At 38.1% G+C, this 19,043-nt stretch overlaps 1 protein-coding gene across 4 annotated transcripts in view; it reads right to left on the reverse strand.

Annotated features, from left to right (window-relative positions):
* Positions 1–19,043, reverse strand: part of strbp (spermatid perinuclear RNA binding protein) — a 92,434-nt gene that overhangs the window by 54,563 nt on the left and 18,828 nt on the right. For 3 of the 4 annotated variants that reach the window (XM_030149103.1, XM_030149102.1, XM_030149105.1), the window contains exon 2: positions 7,214–7,316. The gene's annotated coding sequence lies outside the window, so the exon portion shown is untranslated. Of the gene's footprint in view, positions 1–7,213; positions 7,317–17,434; positions 17,508–19,043 lie in introns of those variants that run through there. The other variant, XM_030149104.1, reaches the window with a different exon arrangement.

Raw genomic sequence — 19,043 nt, forward strand, 5'->3', positions numbered from 1 at the left:
AAACATTTAAATTGAAACATCAAAAATACACTCCACAAACACAGCGGCTTAGTAATGTTTGTCTCAAAAACTTTTCGGTTACTGAAAGATGTTAAATCTATAACTAGATCTTTAAAGGTCCTGTGAGGACTTTCTATGTGATCTTGAAAAAGTCTCATTTTTATATATATGCCTGATCATAGTCTGCAATTTAAAATGAGAATATCAGCACCAAAATAGGTTATTTCTAAATGTTATTTCCTGCTTCCCTGGTCAGGGCAGAGAACACTGGACTGATTTACGGCAGATTTATGTATTGATGACGACACCACACCGACCGTGGTGTTGTCATTTAGCAGTGAGAAGTAAGATAAATGAGTGAGGAGTAAGATCTGTCCTTTTTCCCAAAGAAAGGGATTTCTTGGATTTATTTTGTTGCAATGGTGGACACTGGAACTGGAGCTGGACTGGCAGAAAGAAAAAGAAAACTAAACGGGAGAGTGATACAGCACAGACTAAAACACCGGTAAACCTCTGCATTGAACCAATGGATAGAACTAAGGGAGTTAAAGGAATGAAAACAGATCCAAAGTTGTCCCTCTTCCTTCTCCACAGGTACAGAATACTTCTGTTCTTTCTACGTATGCATTGGAACATTGTATTTGACTATAGCGGCTGTTGGTAGCTCAGTCAAACACTTAGTAAACGCTTCTGCGTTAGCCACAGGGCTAGCTCTGTGATGTCGGTAATGTTTTATTTGGGGCATTGTTTCAGACACAAATTAAGGGCTTCATAAGGCGAGATTAAAATGGTTATGTATGGAGTTTAATGTTCATGCCAGGGCCTGGATACTTAAACTGCCCTTCGGTAACAAGACAATTATAAAAGTAGAATACCAGTCTCTGAAGTATTTGCGCTGTGAATGCAGAAGGCTGAAATAGCTAGCGCTGAACTGCTAATACAAAATGCTGAAGATGTTGAATGACTGAAGTCATTTCTGAAAATGGTTGAATACTTTGTGGAAAAGCTAGTGCAAATTTATATTATTGGGACACATTTTTGAACACCGGTCTGTGAGTAACACTAAAGAGATAGTCTGCTCACCTTCTGGACACTAAACTCTGGGGCACCATAAAGGTGGGGTAAACATGACAAATTCATGGGGCCCAATGGATAAAAGTTAGAAGTTGTGAAAATTTCGTGTAAGCTCTGGAGTAAAAGAGAGGCACAGAAGCAGGAGTCGGACATCCAAAGTTAAGTTTAATTTTTGGTGTCATTCCAGTTACTAAACTACGCTAAAACCGGACTTTATGAAGTTTGCATGTTGTTTCGTTTCAAACGTCACTTTGCATCCTGCAAGTTGTCTTGAAAAAATAAATGCAGAGTTGTAAAGAAGATCCGCTCTTCATTCATTAACTTCAAAACAAATGCACGCCTTGGCCAGAGTTATGCCCTTATGACAGTAGTTGCTAGTGCTCATGGGAGTCTTTGTCCTGGAAAAACACCAATTCCGGCTGAAGATGTCGTTGCAATTCACTTCAGATGGATACTCCTCAAAGGACCTTTAAAATATGAGATGAAATGATAACTACAATCTACATTTGTATGGAAAATAAAAGAATCAACCAGAATAGTGGTTAAAGAGGGCTGATGATGTGTGTACTTGTATAAAATATGGTAATACATACACAGGAAGAAGATCAAATACTAAAATAGTGAGAATCACATTTTCAGAGGTCCACTATGTTTTTCCTGGTTAGTTAATTTTAGTAGAATTTTTGAGTTATTGAGTTATATTAATGACTTCTACAAACAACTTTGGATCCAACCAAAATATATAAAAAGCTGTCACTCAAGAGGGTAATATGCATATCTCAGAAGCTGCATATTTAGAAAGGGAAAAGGTGTTAAAACATGTTGTTATACAGCATTCACTGTGGTAATACAGGAATCCCCCGGACTACAAAACATATTCTCCTAACATAAGACCATGCTTGCTTGGTGCAGACCTGAAAAAAACAAATTATCCTTTTCATAGGTCTTCAGTAAAAAAGACATAGAACAAGTTCAGCCTCCACTAACACTGTGACTGATGATGTAATTGAAATATCTGTGAAAATTATCACAATATGATTTTTTTTTGGCATATTCTTCAGTCCTTTTTGCCAGACACTTCAACTTAGCCACTCTCTGTACATGCTGAAAACTTTATCTGATTTACCGAACAATATTTTACAGCGGCACAACCAGAGGTACATATGCGTAACAGGTCGGATTAAATAGATCTCTACTTGAGAAATTATGTCAGAATTGTTGAAAATTTGTTCACAACCTATCAGTTCTGAAACATATAAGTTTCAAGTTGTGAAAGCGTGAGGACAGTTGTCCAGATGTGGACTCATTCCCTAATGGGGTTTTACTTCACACATAACACACACTGACAAGCTGTTTGCAAACACACACACAGAGTAGTGTTTGTTATCCTAGTGATGCCCATTTTCTCTCCGTCCATTTTCATTAATAACACCAACAGTGTGGCAGATGAGCAGATTAGTGAAATGTATAATGTAATCAAATACACAGCAAATGATGTTTTCTTACAGGTTATTCTCAGAATAATACACTCTTACATTTTCAGTATTAATGAACACAGAAGAACTTCAACGACTTGGAATATTGTGTCCTGTCAGCCTGTCTCTTCCTGGGTGTGAGTGTTTTTGTAATTTTCACTCTCTTGTGTTGTTGCCTTGCTCGTCTGCCTCCCTGTTTGCTGTTCAAACAGCAGAGAAAATCTCCTGAATGCAGATTGCTTCCTTCTTCAGCTGCAATAACTGAATTCATATCCTTTGCCAAATATCGATTTCAGACAAAATACAGTGATAAAAGCTATTTGTGTATAATAAGCTGCTCAAATGTAGTAGAATAGTTATATGTTGATTAACAGGACACACAGGAGCAAACAATATTTTGTGTTGCCTAATTTGATCTGTCTGATACTAGTGCTCATAAACTGTGAGCTACATTAGCCAGCTACATTTTCTCCCCCAGCCCCCTCCTTCTTCTACAGCGCTTTAGCAGAAGCTGATCAGTGACTCCATTCATTCCAGGTCAATTTGGGCAGTGTTCTCGATATGGCTGTTTCATTACACACTTCCTTCCTGTCTGTCTCTCTGACTCGGGAAAAGGCGGAGGCCCCAGGAGAAGGGCGGTTATAAGCGAGGAGATAATAGAGGAAAAAGGTGTTGAAATAAGCAAAAAAGGGGTTATGTACTGAAGAGAAGGGCAGAAATGAGTGTGAAGTTTTGAAGATTCTTGATTCTACCTCCACACCTCTTCCTCCATCTTTTTTGTGAGAATCTTTTGCACGACTGTCACAGCAAAAAGTGTCAGAAAGAAACAAGAAAGAAGGCTGTCTATTTCTCAGCAAAATTGCGTCTTTTTTTTTTTTTTATAAATTCGAGCACTTAATTTAACAGTGGGCCTAAAGAACCAACACAGGCTCCTGGTGCTACTGGGTGTGTAGAGTATGTTTGTATTTGTGTGTACGAAAAGCATTCAGTTGCAACAAGGCATGAAACAAAGGAGGGAAAAGAGCGAGAGAAAGAGATTCTGCCTCAACTTTTTCCCTTGGGATTGGTCACCATGGCTACGGAAGCATTTTCAGCCGAACGTGGGACAAACAGAAGGAAGAGTGAGAGAGATGCGCACACAGCTCTAAAGAGAGATGCTGCTAACGCGCCACAGTGAGATATTGCAGTGAAGATACTGGAGTGAAGCATGGCGATAATAGAGATGGAAAAATGTAGAAAGTTTTAAAAGATTAAACAACATAGAAATTGCAAAGGAAAACGTTTTGCCACATAAGTGTATTGCATATCAGGGTGTCAGTGATATCAATCTGACATCCAGGATGCGATTACAAAAAAAGCATCTGCCATATATAGCTGGCAGGCAGCTAACCACATGGTACTTGATCTCTAACAGGTACTGCCACAGGAAAACGGATGACCCAATACTCTATGAACACCAATGGAAAACAGAAACCAATGAGAACAAACAGCATCAAGAGACTATAGGATCTCATCTTACAAGCAAACAATCAGACTCCATCTATATTTCAAAAGCAACGGAAAACTGTGACAATGGGCTGTCATGATCCAAGATTAGTGGAGGGCACCTTTAATGAGAGGGAGGGCACAGAAGGATAGTGTTTCCGTGATGAGCAGACTAACTACAGTATCACCTGAGGGCAATTTGTCCACATTCAGTAACAAACATTGAGTGAAGAGTATGGACTATGAATCCTACTTCTTCAAGTAATTTAATTTACATGATACCTTAAGCACCCACAAGCATCTAACTGAGCTCCTTGGTTCATTTATTAGTTAATTCTCAAAATGTCCTTGAGGTATTTTGTTTCTTATAGCAAATTAGTGAAGGTTTAGTTTATGTTGCTGAAACTTGGGGGTAAAATTCTGTTCAGTACAGAAAACAACTCTCACATTCTCTCTGCAATAGGTTTGTCAACATTTGCATGAAAAAACACAGGCACTGTTTTTTGCAGAATGAATTATTTATTGAGGCTAAAGGAAAGAGACTTGTAAGGGCTGCTTCTGGTTGACAGTAGCGCCATGGACCGATGTGTGTACGTGGTTGTGTGTATGTGTGAGGAGGTATGTACGTGTCAATGAGAAAAGAGAGAGAGAGTGATGCGCTCTGCTGTGCTCACTGTCAAAGTCACTGCTTTCTCAAGGACACTGCGGCTAAGGGGCAAGAAGGAGAGAAGAAAAGATACACGAAGAGGAAGCTAAGTATGACTAAAAGAATTAAAAGCAGCCAGTGACGGAAGGCTAGAAAGAGGATAAAGAACTAAGCAAAGAAAACACATTGAAAGCAAGAAAAAAAAAAACAGGAGAGAAGGGGCTGAAAGGAAGGATAAGTATGAGGACACACTCCTTGGATTATCTGAACAGCTCATGTGTATAAACAAGTGCATGGGTCAGTTTCAGTGAATGTGAAACTGAAAATACTGGCACCACCGATACTAAAAATGCTGTCCTGGAAAGACATGCAGGTGAAGTTACTAGTCTATGGAACCTACCTGAAACCAGAGATTTTTTAGTTTTTCCACAATATTTTTTTAAGACAATTTTTTTTTGCTTCAAGCTTTTACATGATAGAAAACTTTGTTGTATTTAGCATGGGACTTGATTACATGTCTAGTCCTTTCAGCAGCTCTAACACGCTTAAATAACACAGACTAAAATCAAATGCCAGTAAGGACAACACACAGACCCCACAGAGCAGCAGCATACACGGAACAGTTATTTTACCCAAACTGTGAGACGTAAAGCAGGTTTTTGTGGCCAATTCAGTCTCACCAGTGATCCACACAAACCTCTACAGCAATCAATTATTTACACATGAACACGCACACACAGACCCCAAAACACTCCCACAGAGATGATAGTGGGTAAGGCCGCTGGGTGAATTGCATAAAAGCTACTTTACATACATAAGTAGGAAGATTACCAAAGCAGCAAGTGAACTCAGCAACCACCAGGACCGCAGCTGCTAACCAAATGTGATCAAAACATGTGTTTAACCTTAGAGTGTCCTCAGTGAACAGCAATAAACCAAAACCCAAGGCACAACCACAGCCAAACAGACTGTATGTGCTTAATTGAACAGAAACACTGGTGGTGCAGGTTGGAAGACAGACACATACAAGTAACCAGACACAGGTGAGGGCTATAGCAGATCAAAATGTGTGATGTCTCTGCATGTTATATCATATCTCTTCAATTAGTTTATACTTGTATTTTTTTTTTCAGTAGTTAAGCTAACTTCATGCACTCATAATAGTAGATCACGTCTGAAAACATCTCAATCTCAGTTTTATGATGACACCCCCCCCCCCCCCCCAAAAAAAAATAGATCCAAGTATAGGAAAGTTCCAACCACAACGAAGTTAAATTACATACCAAAAACTTTGCATTTAACTGCACCACCAAATGAATGAAAATAATAACTTACTGAACTGAAAATGTAAAACATGGGAAAACAAAAATGCAAGAGAAATACACTCAGTGCTATTTTGATTGCAAAGTTGGCTGTGCAAAGTGGTAGGTCTTGTGCACACTGACTGTGTGGGTCCAGCTGCTATTTTGGTTCACCACTATGGAGCTGCACAAGGTGCACATAAACTGGGAGAGGTGGAATATAGATCAGAGAGTGTGGTGATTAATACATATACTGTCAGCCAATCACTGCAGAGCCTGCTGTGTTGAGGTGGATACAGAATTAATAAACTGATACCGCAATTTTTTGAGCAATATTCTGTGATAATCACATTCAAATATAATAAATCTCTGTAGAGTGTTTTATCAATGTCCCCACTTTCACTGCAGTATTTTTTTCTACTGGTTGCATAGCATTGAATTACACATTGCTTACAACTTTGTACAAGAAGTAAACTTGACCTATGTTCAAAATATGATAACTACATACTAATGGCATACTGACTCTGACAACTACATGCATTACTGCTGGTTGATCTGCTAGAGTTTGTGATAGAATTCACTGTTTATACACAATAAATGAGGATATACAACTGAGGAAATTTCAGCAAAAACATCTGTGTGCTGCAGGAGAGAAGTAGCTACCGCATAAAACTGCTAAGATGTGATTTGCTGCGATATATTTTCATACAAATGATTATTTTACAAAAAACAGAATACTTTTGCAGTCTGAAACATTCAAAGAACCTCATAAACAAGCGAATTCTAGGAAAAAAAAAAAAAAAAAACATATCTCCAATAAAGAACCTTAGTTGTATCACATGATTTCCAAGATAGTTTTATGTAAATAAATAATGTAAAATGTAAATGTCTTCAAAATAGCTGACAGATAACATTACCCAGGGCAATATGACGATTTCAGCTTTGGGAATAAACCAAATGGTTGATGCACTGCTTGTTGCTGGTTGTTGTGCAGCTACCAAAATAGGGCTCTCAGTATCTGGCTCAGCAGGGGTGACAACCAGCCTCTCTGCTACAGAGCTGTTCTTGTTTTCTGCAAGAGCAACTAGAGCTGCTCTAAAGGCAATCAGCCACCAAGCCTATATAGAAGGCCTTCATGTGCAGGAAAAGCAAGACAGAGTCCGAGATATGGTGCACACAGGTACACTTTAGACAGACAGATAAGAAAGGATCCCGTTATTTGTTTCACTCACCTCCTTTCCCCCTATCTGTTTATCTGCTTGCCTCTTCTCTCAGTGTCTATCAGCCAGTCTATCCTTTTGAAGTCACTGTGTCTGAGGAGGCAGGGTTCAGCACCTGAGAAGACAAAGGTTCAAAGGTCAACCAACAGCAGTATGACAGCATTTAAGAATCATGTTGGCAGACTGACACAAGAAAGAAGTAAAAAACAACAACAAAAAAACAAAGTCCAATACATACAAAGGCAATTAAAAAAGGCACCACAAATATATGTATATTTTTTTTTAACATTTTCACTCATCAGAAAGCTTGGAACTTATAAAGCAGTATGCACAGTGTCAGAAAAGAAGAAAAGAATGAGACAAAAAATAAAGTTTATGTTTTACTCAAATTCTAACAAATGCTTTAAGCAAACTTCAGAGCCGACTAAATGACGAGTACAGCCCACTGAGTGTCAGTCACTGTCAGAATCCTTCTCATGACAGTGATGTAGATTCATTTTGTAATCTTTTTAAACAATGGGACTAGATGCTACTCAACGATGGTCAGAAAGGATTATCAGCTCAGACAGTGGGTTCAGAATTTTCAGTCAGACATCAAACTGTAATTTGCAAAACTGCAGAAGCGGCCAAAAGTTTGCTATTTTAAGATTTTCCAGTCTAAGATACCTGATCCCTGAGTGGAGTACAGGTGGACTAGGATTTGTTTTTTAAAGCAGAATACATGTGGTAAATTCTCTGAATACAACTTGTTGTTTAGGTATTTTTCTTTGACATTTTCTTTCCAGTCTACAAGAGCATGCAGAGAGAAAAAGCTGAAGAGACAGTGAAAGATGAGAGGCCAAAACCTCCATTAGGCACTCTAGCAAGTGCATCTTTAATCTCTGTGTGATAAGAGTAATCATTTTGCACTGAAGTATAACTGATACACTTATGCACACAGCAAACCCTCATTGTTAAAGTCATATCTCTGCTGTCCTGGCAAGACCTGGTGAGGACAGAGGTGCTGTGGCTTTTTATGTGTGTTGGCAGGGTGAAGTACACTATTTGTGAAAAAACCAGAAGTGTGTATTCACTCACAGAACAGAAAACTGAGACCCCTGACCCTGCAGTCCTTAAGTCCTTTCAATTTGCATGAGTCGTAAATATGTGCTTACTACAGCAACTTTATTTTCACACTGGCTTGCAGGAAATCAGATTACAAAGAATAGGTACAAACATACTACAAGACAAGCCATCTCAGAATTGTGAGAGGATGTTTTATTGTATGTTAAAGAAAATCTTTTGAGTTGAAATGGTAGATGAACAGAGGCTTATTATCCAGCATGCTTGTGCAAAAATAAACAAGACTGAAGGACCTGAATTGAAAAACAGACACAATCTTCAGTTATGGTTTTCAGATAAGCCACTATGTCTTCTTTCTTCCATTAACAAAAATTTTGGTAACAAAATTAATTTATCAATTTACCACAAAGCGACAGTGAATGTAAATCTCACTATTTGTAAGATGTATGATTGCTGGTCAGGGAAATATCAAGATATCTGATTTCCTCTAAATTTATGAGTGAAATCAAAACATCAACAGCAGTAATCCCAGCAGACCTTCTATGGCACAGTCAACCCTCGGAGATAAACATGTGCAGAATCACTTGTAGTCACTGTGTAGAAGAGTGTGAGTGGAAACATCCAGACAAACCTGATAAATAAATAGAGGGTACAACCTCCCACAAACACAAGACATGCTCAAAGACAAGAAAATCAAAACAGAACAAATGAAGAGCAAGTCTGTGTGGTTTTAAAGAAGAGCAGGTCACACCTTGAACACAGTGGCATAACTGAGGTGGGTGTTGGTTCGTGTAATGGATGGTCCTTCAAGACAAACTGGTTCCCAGTGATTCTTACACGCTTCCTGGTACACACCCACAAAATTCATCAGTTCAGACTTCATCTTGTTGCATAATTGAAAAAGTCTTTCAAACCACACAACATACATAGATCTGTGGATCATTTATGTTCAAAGATGATTAAGTAAATGCATAAAACTCGTTTAGTGTGCTCTTCTACACAAGATATGGCAACAGCAGGTTCAGTAAAAGAATATCTTAAAGGCAATGTAAATAAGTTTGAAGATTGTGTTTGAAAGCTGACATCTTAAAATATAGATAAGGACAAACTATTAAACCTGCAGAACCCAGACACTGAAAATGAGGAATACCCCTACCTCTTTGAAAACATCTGAGATTGAGCAAATCCTGCCTGACGGGGTAGATTCTCTAAAACCTGAGAGCACAGGCAGGAGGATGTGCAGTCTTAATTCCTCTCAGACAATCTGTATCTCAATATGTTGAAAGGCAATTATGGAATTTTTTTCAAAGATAGCAAAAAAAAAAAAAACACATGGGCTGAAGCTTTAAGAAAATAAGAAGTGGGCAGGTTGAAAGGTTTTCAACCCTTAAAAGAAGATTGCTGCAGAAAATTTAGATGTATCACAGAGAGGTAAAGTATAATGGTATATTTGGCTTATAAATATATTATCTAATAAGTAGGGGTGTAACGGTACAGAAAAATTTCAGTTTGGTACATTTTTGGTACAGGGGTCTTCGGTTTGATACATTTTTTTATATGTTTTCAGCAGTGAAAGAGCTCAGTGAAGGGGGGGGGGGGGGGGGGGGCGTAACTACCTGTGTGACACAGGACATTTCTACAAAACATTGTTCAGTCATTTGTGTATTAACAGGGAACCCATGTTATGCATTTTTGTATTTTTGAATGTTCAATGTTCGTTTATGGTAAACTCTGCAATTTACTGGGTGTTTTTGAACACCTCACAGTATTCCCTGAGGTGCTGTGAACATGACCTCACAGTAACACCACAGCAGAGGCACAGTGAAGGAGAAGAGGAGCAGGTTCACTTGATTTTGCCAACTTGAGTTAAGAAATAAAAACCTTTTTGCTATAAAGGAACTTGTGGACTCTTTAGTGCCACAAAGCTGCAACATACCAAAAACTGAAAGTGAAACTTATCATGCTTTGAACGTCCAACCCGGCTTCTGTGCCTCTGTTATACTCTCTGTTGTCATGTTTTGGGTTTTTTTGCAGCAGTGCTGAGAATTTGCCGCTGCTGAATGTATTTAGATGAAACCCTGCACATGGGTTCTACTTGCGGAAACCCTGCTTCCCGAGTGTTTGCGTTCTTCACATAGGCTACATGTATTCGTTCAGTACACCTTCATATTTTATCAAAGGCCCCGAACTGAAACGGTTCGGTACAAACAAGTGCACCGTTACATCCCTACTAAAAAGTGTGATTTATCACAAAAATGTAACATTAAGTTGAAAATATGTAATTCTGTCTGTTACACATCACCTCTACAGGGTTAATGGAGACATGCTGCCAGATAATGGTCTCAACGACTGACATGTTCTCAAAAGAAAGTACATAAGAGAGTAAGTAAACCCTTCACTCACCAGCAAATGATTTGCCAATCCTCGACACCTCATTTGTGAACCATTACTAATAATAGGAAATAACAATCTAGGTTTCAAACTGAGAGGCAACAGTGCATTGAAGCATAAATAAAGACTATGTTTTATGCCACAACTCAACACAGTGAATAAAAAAACACACTATGAGAATGAGCTTATTAGTCACAGACTGTTAGCACCAGTAAAAGTCACCTTTTAAATTAAGGGCACTGGGGGAAAATAAAAAGGATCCAAAATGACAATCTATGAACATCTGCAAACACACTGCCTGTTATGACCAAGGTCATTATAATAGGTTTGTATTTGTATATATGTGCTGATGTGTTTCCCCCAGTCCTGTAGGGGTGCTGTGTTTTTCCTTTCCCTTTTGTTTTCTCTGCAAGTAAAGCAGCTGATGGGTAGAGCCAAATTAAGTTCCGCCTTCAAAAATGGCAATGGCTGCAGCTGGCTCTCTCTCTCTTTGGTCCCTCTCCAGCTCCCAACAGAGGTTGTTCTGTGTGTATTTCCAGTGGCCAGCAACCGTATTCTCAAATTTGTTTTTGTTTTGTAGTTTTCTTGTACATGAAACTAGTAAATCTAAAACGCAATCCAAATTTCTGGTAGGGGAGGGTGTCTTTTTTGTTTGAACCCTTTTTTCTCCTGTTTTTGGTTTAGGGAGTTAGGTTAATTTATTGTAGTTTTATTTCATGAATTTATTTTTGGAAAGGTAATTTAGCTTGGTTTCAAAGATTGTTTTGTTTGTTAATTTGGCAAGGCCCTCCTTGAAGTTGTTGAATTATTTTCATAAACATTGTGGACTGTAGTTTTTCTGATCTGGAATTGTGCTTGGGAGTTGGAGAAGGACAAGGGAGCACATTATGTTCATCTGGGTTATCCCCTAGGCCGGGACATAACATAACAGACATACAACATGATTGTCTGCAAAGAGGGTATAAGCACACCATTTTCATCTGTATATCTACCAAGGTCAGGGCTGTGTTTGCTGGTGCATCTGCTGCATGAGACCCCCTGCCTGATGATGAAAACAGGGCGGTGGATTCGCTATCTATCTCCTTGAATAAAGCCTCACAGTCGATGCGTCATCCCACCATTAAGCTATTCAGCTTCACAGTCATTAAGAGGAACATTCTTGCCTTTTGAAGACAGTGAATCCATTGAATTTGTGCAATATATTTTATGACCTTCCAGCCTTTAGATGTTTAGTCTTTTATGTTTGGAATTTCATGAGCGCAGGTCTCTTAGTAATGCCTTTGTCTTTGGTGAATCATTCATTATGATCAAAGAAATAGAAACAGAGGAACAGAACTGCTAATAACCAACTTAATGAAGGTGTGAACATAAAACAGCTAACCAGAACTTCAATTGTGAATGATTTTAGTTTTCAAATGTACAGGATATTTCTAAGAAGGGCCAATTAAGACCAATAAAACCAGTGCTACTGTCAAATGTATTCTGTGGAGTTTCTCTTGTTAACTTCCTGCCTACACTGAGCAGCAATGACTAATTAATTAATTGATTAGTTGAAATAATATATAGAATTGTCAAGTATTCTGATAACCAATAATAGGATTGACACAATTCTGATTCCATTATCTTAAATTTGACTTAATCATTAGTTTTGTTCCTGCTCTGTGACCGTAAATTGAATATTTTTGGATAGTGGGTCAAATGTGAAATGCTTTTTTACCATTTTCTATCTGAAAATGACCAAAAGATTAACTGACAGTTAACAATTTCTACTTTTCCTACAATTCTTACATTTCTTGACTACTTTGGTCTGTAGTGGTTCTTTTAGAATATCATGACACTGTCAATTTAATCTTCATGAAATTGACATCAATTAGGTTTTGAGCAATAAATATAATAATAGTCTTTCAGTTAGACTTGATCAAGCCTGTAAAATGTGTCATACTTTAGATTTGATTCTATATGTTCAATATTTTCTCATTACTCAAACTGACCTAAACAATCAAGAACTGCTGATTATATAGAGAATTTTATTACAGTGTTGCCTTAATCATATTCTATGAAAAATACACTCATTGATATTTGAGTTTTTAGCCTGAGGAAACATCTGAGTGAGAGCATTAGGGCAAGCTCTTCAGGTGATCCCACTGTGAGAACTCAGCCTTTGTATACATAATACACAGATCCATTTAATTCTAAATTTGTTTCACTATTCAATTTGTAAAATAATACTAAAATGGCAATCCCTTTTATAATATTCATACCCTTTAATATGAATTATAGTGTGACATTTTTACATTTTATAAATGACATGTAATCCTAATCCAGATAATCTCCATTAGAACTACTTTTCATTCACTAATCATGCTCTTGCATACATGCATGTGATTTATATGCCTTCAAAAACATATAGAGAAATTTTCAATTAATGATCTGAAGCTTTTGTGTGTGCTTATGTGTGTTCTACTGTTTGTGTATTTTCAGGTTCAAGGAGAAAAGGTAAAAAAGACAGGAATAAAATATACAAAAATACTGCACAAAAAACACTAGGAGCACGGAGTGTTTTAAACATTGTATCCGGGCACACTAACATTGCGTATAAACACACTGTTGAAAGCTCTGGAATTGGTTGTGTGTGGTTTTTTATTTCCTCAGTATGTGAGACCAGCAAGCCCATAGATCTTTACTGATTGAAACTTGCCTTTGGAATTCCAATCAGGAAATGACTAGAGGGTGAAGGGAAACATGGGCTGAGTCTGGCTGGGGTGTGAGTGGGGATTGAAGGTATAAAACAATATGAATACATGGCTGAGAAGGAGATAGAGGGATTAAGAACAGGTGAAGGGGTTATGTGAAGACAGAAACACAGCACACATGGTAATCAAATTTATGTTTACATTTTTACTGTACAAAAGGTTACAATAGTGAAATGAAATGGCTTAAAGAGCTGAGAAGTGATGTGGGGAGAATGAACATGGAAAAAGTGGAAAAGGGAGTTTCCAAGTTCAGCCTGTTGTTCTTCATTCCTCAGGAAGCACCGCTTGTCACTTTCAAGAGGCAATTGCTCAACAAGAGCAATTTAAGCTGATAAAGCCGAAGCCACTGCAGAGTAATTCACTGCTTAAAGTATTTCATCATTTCCAAGGAACAAAGGTTCAGTGAAATCAAATAGTCTTCCCATGTACAAGAAATGATCTGCAATTAATTGAATCTCTGCCTGTGAGTTTGAGAACAAACAATTTTATTTCATTCTGCTATAGATAAAAAAATAAGGAGGCTTATGATAATTAAGCCTATCCTGCAGCTATAATGCAGCTTTATGTAAGTATCATGAAGAAAAGAAGAATATAAAAGCTACCACACACTCAGCTTTTACATTAGGTTTGGAATTAAGCCCCCAAACTCTCTGTGGACCATAAGCCCAATTAGAAAAGCAACAGTTTCTGTTTATACAGGAAGACAGTGTAATGTATGTGTGGTATTATATCTTTACACTATTAATCAAAGGATCCCTTCCTCCATTGTCCTGCCACAAAGAAAAAAATGAATAAAGCCATCTGTGCAGGGTAACACTATAGTACGTTTTTGCTTTGGATATATTAGCTCTGTGCCCTTAAATAAAAAGCTAAATGCAAAATGCATGTTCTCTACACTGCACTATTACATTCATGCATGACGTTTGCATGTAGGCTACAAAAACACTGCAAACCCTGGTTGTGAACTGAAATCTACAAAGACTTCTACATTAAATGCACCAAAGACCCCTTCTGTGTTATTCATACAGCTACAGAAATCAGTGTTGGTTTGTGCACACTTGTGCGTCCAGGCGTTGGTCCCCTAAAAGAGCACTCACACATTAGCTTACATTCAGGACTGAACAGAGGCCTGAATGTTCAACACTAAGCCATTCTTAGTGGTATACATGTACACACACAGACTACATAGCATGCACACAAAGGAGCATATACTGTTCAGAATGCCTTTGACAGTAACACCAGTGTAGGGTAAGAGGCTTATCTATCAGGTTCTGTGCAACCAATAGAAATTGACACAACAAAAAATCAAGGATATCATTTCAAACATATAAATATGTGCTCTATTTTTAGCTGAAATTAAACAAATGAGATAACCAACAACATGGTACAATTGTTGAATCTCTCTTTCGGTTTATGTTTTAATTCATTTAACTTGGTTTTAACTGAAATTTTAAGCAATGAATATAAAATATGTCTACATCATTGTAGATGTAAAATTCCAACAGTATGTCAATGTTGTGTGTATAATTATATTGTTTAATTTCTTGTTTTGACATAGGAAAATATATTTTATTTGTTCTATTCAAAGTATTTGAAGGGTACCCATCTGAAAATACAAAGATTTAAACAACAAGACAAATCGATGAGTAATTAGCACACAGGAGAGCTCACATTGTCAAAAATGGGAATTCTACAAAAGCAAAACCTGAGGATACATGTGCCTTCCAGTGAGACAACTGACTACTTTATGGTCTCCGACTGCTTTGTAGATCCCCTGTGAAGCATTTCATTAAATTCAATCAGGGATGCCACTGACAGAGCGTTCACAGAGAACATGAAACAGACAGACAGGAAAGGGAAATGAGGAAGAGAAGTCCTGACTCCTTGTGCTTCACTCACCCACACTTGTGTCAGCGGCATAAACACTGGTTGAGAATGAGTGACTAAGTCTTGCCCTAGGCTTCATACAGTAGGTCTTAACAAATCCAAGCATTGCCCAATCATTTTCCCTTTTTCTAGGTTGCCATAGTTACAGTCAGCCTCCTTCTCTTGTGGTTGGAAAAGGGTGAGATTTTGACACTGTGTCTGTGTGTGTGCATGTGTGTGGATGTGAGTGCACTGTGTGGTAACCCCACCAACCAAGGTCTTAACACTCCCTTTTTATCAGCCAGCCTTTGAGACAGTAAGGTGTGAGATGGAGTTACACTGAGGGAAGGAGTCTGTGAGAAAATAACTGTAGCGGGTGAGGATGCAATTGCTCCTGACCCCACACGTGTCATCTCATTCAGAGAAGACACCAAGTTCAACAATATATGACTTCACTTGTGGGGAAGAGCTTGGACTTTATACTCCTATCACTACATGCATCAAAAAGGTATTGACACCTGGAAATATGAGGCATATGAGTCATTTCATTCTTTAGTATACTCCTGATTAATGGACATGTGAAGTTAATTATACTTTAGTTAAGTTACTTAGATTTTATGGTAGCACTACATTTGGGGTTGTTTTAGCAGTATTACCAAAATTACTTTTTATTTTTCTATTTTAAAATTGCCATAGGGAGTGCTTGGATGCTCTTTAGCTCCTGCCATGATGAGTGCAGTTATGTAATATCACAAACTTTACTCGCAACTCAAAGAACAGGAAAAAAAATGTTCAGATTCTTTATTTTCAGTCCAGAAACAGCATATGGAACCTTTATAAAGGACATGTTTTTACTCTTTGCCTGTGTAAAGTCAGAATACAAAATATTTTTTGTTTAACATTTTACTTATCAGCAATAAAATGTATAGTTTTATCACATAAATGTCTGTCTCCATGCCAGTCTTTATGCCTCTGGATGTGACTACTTTTCGTCTGTTTGCTGAGGTTCTCTTGGGGAATGTTGAACTATTCACATCTAGACATATGGTTTTCAATTTTAGTATTTTGCATCATGGGTTGCTTGCATTACCATGGCGAAGGCTAAAGGGTTTCTATAAGTTTGCCTCTACAGATTATTTAGCACTGAAAGTGTTCAGCTAGTTCACTGTAACCTGCAGAACTTTGTGTAAAGTATTTTGTTGCCACTGTAAAGTCATGATCTTGTACTTAAAATGCATTCAGACCATGCTCAGCTGCAGATGACATAATCATCTGACCTTACAGTTAGTCTGGCTCCCATGTGGGCGTGTTGGAGACATACCAGTTTTATGTGTCAAGAAGTGGACATAAGTCAAACTGTGAGTCTTATTTTTCTACCACATATTATTCTGTCTTGTTTTATCATGTTAACTGTTCGTTTTATTGTGTTTGGTTGGTGGAGTTTAAAATCCTTGAATATTCACAGTTCTGAAGCTCTACAAAAGGAATTGGGGAAAACCCTGCTGTTTTCTTTATCTTGCTTGTTTGTGTTCTTATCTGTAGGAATTATGATAGATAAAAGATAAATCAATGCTCTGTATTGTTTTTTTTATTTATTTATTTAGTAATTCACAAAAAGTGAGCTCTCCAAAAGACATGGTATAGTTCAAACGCTGTCATACTATCGGATAAACGCCCATTAATATATTCTGATTAATCTATCTATGCCAGTTTTCACTGGTTGCAAGGCTTTGTTACTCAGTGGTACAAACAAAATTTAGAGAGGAAGTATTTGCTGCTGAACACTTGGTACTCGGGCGAGATGGGGGTGGGGGTGGGGGATTAGAGATGTAGAGAGAGAGAGGGAGGGAGAGAGAGAGGTCTCTAGAGATCGCCCTTGGCTCCTGCTACATCTGTAAACAGGACGGCAAAGTAAAGGCTGACAGAGATGGATCTATGTGTGTGCTTATGTGTGTCTGCGCACATGTGTGTCTATAAATGTGCTTCTCAATGCACTACATCCGATGGCACCTCACAAACACCGCATAATGCCGCAAAGGTGTGTGTTTGTTTGTTTTCAGGTGGATGACAGGGATGATATAAACACTTGAGGATCAACATATCACTAAAACTCCCACCATCTGCCTACTAGCAGACATATATATACACACACTTCTCTTACTCTGCTATTTCTTTATCTCCTGCATCGCTCCACTTTTCTCTCTGTTCTCGCTCTCTGCAGTGCTGCCATCCATCATCATTAGGAAGGGAATAGATGACCTGTCTACACCTGCAACCACTCTGTGTCCCTTTACTCGAGGAGAGGAGAGGAGAGGAGAGGAGAGGAGAGGAGAGGAGAGGAGAGGAGAGGAGAGGAGAGGAGAGGAGAGGAGAGGAGAGGAGAGGAGAGGAGAGGAGAGGAGAGGAGAGGAGAGGAGAGGAGAGGAGAGGAGAGGAAAAATGAAGAGAGAACGAACAAGGAGAGGAAATGAGAAACAAGGGAAAAAAGATATACTGTGTAGCACTGGTCAAACTTACAATGAAGAAGCAAGCTGATAGAATAAGTGATACCAATTCAATTTACTAAATTATACTGAAATTAAATTAATGCAATACAAATAATAATAGGGTCCTCAAAAATACAGTTACTCCCGTCTAAATAATAAGTGATGAAAATAATCAATATGGCATCCTTCATGCAATTTCACATTCTGTAATGATTAACCCTCATCCTACTAACATATAACAAATAAAGACTATACACTGGGGTCCCTAGGGATCCTAAGAATAATCCACCAACATAAACAACCATCACAGCAAAATGTTCACTTCTTCTCAAAACATTATTATTACGTATTAAATAAATGCCATTTTAGTAAAGTTACAATTACAAATATTACTTTAGTAATTTACATATTGTCTATATCTATATCAGAGCACTTCAACATTTATATCAATCAAAATAATCCTACATCACCACAATCTCTCTTTACATAACAACCCATGGTGGACATGAATTCAAGAGTTACACCTCTTAAAACTGTGCAGCCAGAATTTAGCAATTTTGATAGAGAGTCCCCAGGACCCCAATACACTGGTATTTTTTTAAGGTTCCAAATCAAACTGAAATCTGACATCATGACACCATGAGGGAACTACAACAACAGAATCAAGCACCTGTGAAATATGACTAGAAGTACTGTACACCTCTGGGGTCTGAGGCAGGTGTCAGTTAGTGGGACAGACCTTCACAGCCGACATCCTGACTTTTTAAGGCTGAACACAGGTGTAATTGATATCATCAAAAATGGCTGCATCCCATTTACGTGTATCAGTTTCAGGCCATCGAATAGTTCCTGTTGATTCACTGCTAGAAGCCTCCTGGGGAAACTACATGGAACAGAGCCATCATTAATGTTATCAGCGACACCTGTGCTTCGCCTGCTTTCACAAGCCATATGTCTATTAGGGAGAAGGAGATTTCTCTAAGGGTGCACGTGGTAATGGTGACCTGCAAATTTTGACATACAAAAGTGACTGAGTGCTATTTGTCATAAACAGAGGCATATATTGTACCAAATGTAGGCTATTTCATTTCAGGTATTTGTAAGCAATAAAGTGAAGTTCAGGAAGTTGAGTTTGAGTTGTTCCATGAGTTCAAAGGCTTATCAAATCCCTAAGCAGTGCACATTAGTTTATGATACTGTGAGACAGGATTTTACAACTCTGGAACGCTAACACTGCGACAAACTGTATTCTCTGTTGTGGCAGGCACAAAGCAGGCAGCAGAA

Source organism: Sphaeramia orbicularis, chromosome 12, assembly GCF_902148855.1.
Source record: "Sphaeramia orbicularis chromosome 12, fSphaOr1.1, whole genome shotgun sequence".
Lineage (NCBI taxonomy): Eukaryota > Metazoa > Chordata > Actinopteri > Kurtiformes > Apogonidae > Sphaeramia > Sphaeramia orbicularis.